The sequence below is a fragment of the Pseudophryne corroboree genome, chromosome 3 (assembly GCF_028390025.1).
Source record: "Pseudophryne corroboree isolate aPseCor3 chromosome 3, aPseCor3.hap2, whole genome shotgun sequence".
NCBI lineage: Eukaryota > Metazoa > Chordata > Amphibia > Anura > Myobatrachidae > Pseudophryne > Pseudophryne corroboree.
The window spans coordinates 707,694,848-707,700,486 of record NC_086446.1 but is presented as its reverse complement, the minus strand read 5'-3'; positions in this window follow the sequence as shown (position 1 = coordinate 707,700,486).

Sequence of the window (5,639 nt, the reverse complement as noted above, 5' to 3'; positions counted from 1 at the left end):
GGATTAATTATACAACATAAGGGTGGGTGGGAGGGCCCAAGGACAATTCCATCTTGCACCTCTTATTATTTTCTTTGCGTTATGTGCTCTTTGGGGCCTAGTTCTTAAAAGGGGTGGTCTTCAGGTTGCCAAATGTCAGGATCCCGGCGCACAGTATACCGGCGCAGGAATCCTGACACCCGGCATACTGACAGATAATCTCCCTCATGGGGGTCCACAACCCCCCTGGAGGGAGAATAAATAGCGTGGTGCGCGTAGCGTGGTGCGCGTAGCATGCCACCATGCCCGCAAGGGGCTCATTTGCGCTCGCCACGCTGTCGGTATGCAGGCGGTCAGGCTCCCGGCGGTCGGTGTGCTGGTTGCCGGGAGCCTGGCCGCCGGCATACCATACTACACCCTTTAAAAGTGCCATCCTTTCTGACACTGCAGTGCCACTCCTAGATTTGCCAGTTATTTGTGCCGCCCACTTGTGTCACTTAGCTTAGTCATTCAGATACCTATTTGCACCTCTTTTTTTTTTTGCATTATGTGCTCTTTGGGGCCTAGTTTTTAAAAGTGCCATCCTGTTTGACACTGCAGTGCCACTCCTAGATGGGCCAAGTGTTGTGCCGCCCACTTAGGTCGCTTAGCTTAGTCATCCAGCTACCTCATTGCACCTCTTTTTCTTCTTTGCATTATGTGTTCTTTGGGGCCTAGTTTTTAAAAGTGCCATCCTGTCTGACACTGCAGTGCCTCTCCTAGATGGGCCAGGTGTTTGTGCCTTCCACTTGGGTCACTTAGCTTAGTCATCCAGCGACTTCGGTGCAACCTTTTGGCCTAAAAACAATATTGTGAGGTGTTCAGAATAGTCTGGAAATGAGTGGAAATTAATGATATTGAGGTTAATAATATCGTAGGATCAAAATTACCTCCAAATTCTGTGATTTTAGCTGTTTTTGTGTTTTTTTTAGAGATGTGCGGCGGGCACTTTTCTTTTTTTTGTGTTTTGGTTCTAATTCCCCGCTCATGTTTTGGTTTTGGGTTGCTTTTGCCAAAACCACCCTTTCGAGTTTTGGTTTTGGATCTGGATGATTTTTTAAAAAAACAAAACAAGCTAAAATCACAGAATTTGGGGGTATTTTTGATACTACGGCATTATTAACCTCAATAACATTCATTTCCACTCATTTCCAGTCTGTTCTGAACACCTCACACCTCACAATATTGTTTCTCTTACGTCCTAGAGGATGCTGGGATCCACATTAGTACCATGGGGTATAGACGGGTCCACCAGGAGCCATTGGCACTTTAAGAGTTTGAGAGTGTGGGCTGGCTCCTCCCTCTATGCCAGGGACGTGCAGTCAGGGGAGGCAGGGGAGGCAGTGCCTCCCCTGTCATAATAATTAAAATAATAAAAAGAAGATATTTATAACAGAGTCTGTGATAAATATCTTCTTTTATTATTTTAATAATCTCCCCCCCCTCCCCCCCCCCCCCCCGTGAAAATGTTGGGCTGGGAGGCAGCGGGAGAGGTGCCTCCCGCACCTAACATTAAAGTCCGGGCAGCAGGGGGCGGGCCGCTGCAATGGGCTGTGAAAGCCCATTGAGAAAGTACAGGGAAGCGGCACCTATACTGGTGCCGCAATGACAGGGGCGTGCAGTCAGCCCCGACGAATGCACTCCCCTGTCACTGCCCCAGATGTGATTGGCCCAGCGGGTCCAGTGCTGGATCCGCTGTCCAATCACTAGCGAGCCCCCTTCCTGGCTGCAGCAGGCGCCGTGGGCTGTGTGGGCGCCCGCTGCAGCCGGCGACCGCTGACTGACAACAGGGGTCATAATTGACCCCTAGTGTCTGAGTGGCGCTACAGTGGGAGAGACGTCATGATGTCTCTCCCATAGTACAGCAGAGACGAGCCGGCGGCCGGAGACGGAGGACGGCACTGCAGGAGCGGTAAGTATGTTTTTTATTTTTATTTTTATATATGTGTGTGTTTCAGGTGCAGCTACGGGGGCACAACTACCAGGGGCGCAGCTACGGGGGCACAACTACCAGGGGCGCAGCTACGGGGGCACAACTACCAGGGGCGCAGCTACAGGGGGCACAACTACCAGGGGCGCAGCTACGGGGGCACAACTACAAGGGGCACATCTACGGGGACACAACTACAAGGGGCGCAGATACGGTGGTGCAGCTATGGGGGCACAACTACAAGGGGCGCAGCTACGGGGGCACAACTACAAGGGGCGCAGCTACGGGGGCACAACTACCAGAGGCACAGCTACGGGGGCACAACTACAAGGGGTGCAGCTACGGGGGCACAACTACAAGGGCACAGCTACGGGGGCACAACTACAAGGGGCGCAGCTACGGGGCACAACTACAAGGGTCGCAGCTACGGGGGCACAACTACAAGGGGCGCAGCTACAGGGGCACAATTACAAGGGGCGCAGCTACAGGGGCACAACTACAAGGGGTGCAACTACAGGGGCACAACTACAAGAGGCACAGCTACAGGTGGCACAGCAACTGGGGAAACAGCTACAAGGGGAACAGCAACTGGGGGCACAACTACAAGGGGCACAGCAACTGGGGACACAGCTACAAGGGGCACAGCAACTGGGGGCACAACTACAAGGGGCACAGCTACGGGGGCACAACTACTGTTATGATTCCCGTACTCCAGACCAGAGGAGATCTAATGGCAGAGGTCTGAGTACTGGGAAGATTTGCTGGTTGTGGGAGCAGGAGAGCCTAGTAAACCCTGGCGCCCTAACTCCGTTGTCTCGCCCGTGTTATCAGAAATCCCCTGCGAGACTATGGTTGCTTGAGCCCATGGCAGCCGCGTTCGAAGGGCGGATTATGTCTGCCCAACCCCGATGCCCCCTCAGGTCTTAATGGGAGACAAAGGGAAATCCGAGACAGGGTGATAACAAGGGGCCCTCTGACTAAGCAACCAGGCCAGGGGTTACAAGCTAACTAACTTAAACCAAGGTATGTGCGGACTAGCCGCCAGGGAAAAGGACAACCAAAGATCCACTGATCCGTTACTCCTATCCAGCACCGCTGGATACCAGAGTGGATCTGTGGGAGCGGAATCCTCCGCAAAAGCTCCAGAACACAAATAAACTAAATAATAAACAGTAAGCGGACAAGCCGCAACACACGGCTGCGCCGCGACTCACGAACACCACAGGATGTTAAAGGTGCTCGGTCAGACTCCAGGAATAGATGACAAATATCCGAGTACAGGACCACTGAGGACAGGAACAACCGGATTGAACAGGACTGGAAACTCTCTGCAACTGACAAAGGCAAACAGGAAGCTATCACCGGTGTCTGTGAGAAGTCCAAAGGGTGCTTATAAGTGTGAGCTCCCCAATCAGGAGCCAAACTGGGTCATCACAATTAATGCCGTGCAGCTTGCATGCTGCACGGCCAGCACACCATGATACAATCAGCACATCATGATACAATTAGAACAGACCCAGCAACGGGGAACGCGGCCCGAACGTGGCGTCCCCGTTGCTAGGGTCAGAGCGGCTCCGTGCGCCCGGCGTCTAGCGTTGCCAGGGAGCCGGCGGCTGTACGCGCACGGCGTCCCTGGTTGCTAGGCGCCGGGCCGCACCGACGAGCGGACCCCGGCGCCTAACAGTACCCCCCCCTTGAGGAGGGGTCAAGGAACCCCTAAAGCCTGGTTTCTGAGGAAATTCTCGAAAAAATGCCCTTTTGAGCCTCGGGGCATGAAGATCCTCATCCAGGACCCAAGACCTTTCCTCTGGCCCATAACCTCTCCAATGTACCAAAAAATAAAGCCAACCCCGGGACAACTTGGAATCGAGAACCTTCTCCACTAAGAACTCCTGCTGACCCTGTACATTTATAGGTGATCTCCCCTGAGATATTTTACGAGGAAATCTACTGGACGAAACATATGGTTTCAGCAATGAGCAATGGAAGGTATTTCCGATCCGTAAAGTTTTTGGTAAACGTAACCGGAAAGCAACTGGATTGACTTTTTTGATAATGTGAAATGGTCCAATAAATTTAGGACCCAATCTGGCTGAGGTTTGTCGAAGTTTAATGTTGCGAGTCGACAACCACACCTTATCTCCTATTTTAAAAGTGCACGGCCGCCGGAGCCTGTCAGAAAATCTTTTTTCCCGGAATGCCGCTTTTCTGAGAGCCAGGTGCACTTTTCTCCAAATAAGTTTAAGATGAGAGGTCAGGGCCAGTGAGGAGACAGAGGAATGTTAAAAAAATGAATTAGCTCTGGGGTGAAAACCAAAAACTGCAAAAAATGGAGACACATTGGTGGAAGAATGACAGGCATTATTATAAGCAAACTCCGCCAATGGAAGAAACTCCGACCAGTCATTTTGGAGTTTGGCCGAGTACAAACGCAAATATTGTTTTAGAGATTGATTAACTCGCTCAGTCTGCCCATTGGATTGGGGATGATAGCCGGACGTTAAAGATAACTTCATCTTTAATGAAGCACAAAAAGACTTCCAAAATTGTGCAATGAATTGTGGACCCCGATCGGAAACAATATCAGTGGGTAAGCCATGGAGTCTGAAAACATGGCGGAGGAACAAGACTGCCAATCCCTGGGCAGATGGCAATCGGGAAGAGCAATGAAATGGGCCATTTTACTAAAACGGTCCACTACCACCCATATGACTCGGCATCCGGCTGACAGAGGGAGGTCCACCACAAAATCCATGGAGATATGCGACCATGGCCTAAGAGGAACATTCAAGGGCATAAGTTGACCGATGGGTAAAGACCGGGGAACTTTATGCTGTGCACAGACCTGACACGAAAAAACAAACTCTTTAATGTCTTTGGAAAGACCAGGCCACCATACTGAGCGGGAGACTAATTCCAAAGTCTTAGCGATTCCCGGATGCCCGGCAACTTTGCTATCATGAAACTCCGTCAAAACAGTTGCTCTCAAAAACTCAGGGACAAAAAGACGACCAGCAGGAGTATTTCTAGGAGCTTGATGTTGAAGCAGCTTTAACTGGGTAAATACATCCTGTGTGAGGCCTGCCCGAATGGTTGAGGACGGCAGTATGGGAGTAACAGGACTGTTGTCTTGAACTGGAAGAAAACTGCGTGACAGGGCATCTGCCTTAGTATTCTTGGAACCTGGCCTGAAGGTGATAATGAATTTGAAACGAGTAAAAAATAAAGCCCAACGAGCCTGCCGGGCATTCAGTCGCTTAGCTGATTCAATGTATTGAAGATTTTTGTGATCAGTCAAAACTGAAATAGTATGAGTCGCTCCTTCAAGCCAATGTCTCCACTCCTCGAAAGCCCATTTAATAGCCAGCAATTCCCGGTTACCAACATCGTAGTTGGATTCTGCAGATGAGAATTTCCTGGACATAAAGGCACAAGGATGTAATTCAAGGGAATCCGGATCCTTCTGAGATAGGATAGCCCCCACTCCAACCTCCGAGGCATCAACCTCAACAATGAAAGGCAATTCTGGGTTGGGATGTCTGAGGACAGGGGCTGAGACAAAGGCTTGTTTCAAGGCCTGAAAAGATAACTCAGCTTCACGTGACCAATTGGTAGGATCTGCTCCCTTCTTAGTTAGTGCCACAATGGGAGCAACTAGGTCAGAGAAAGAGTGAATAAATCTTCTATAGTA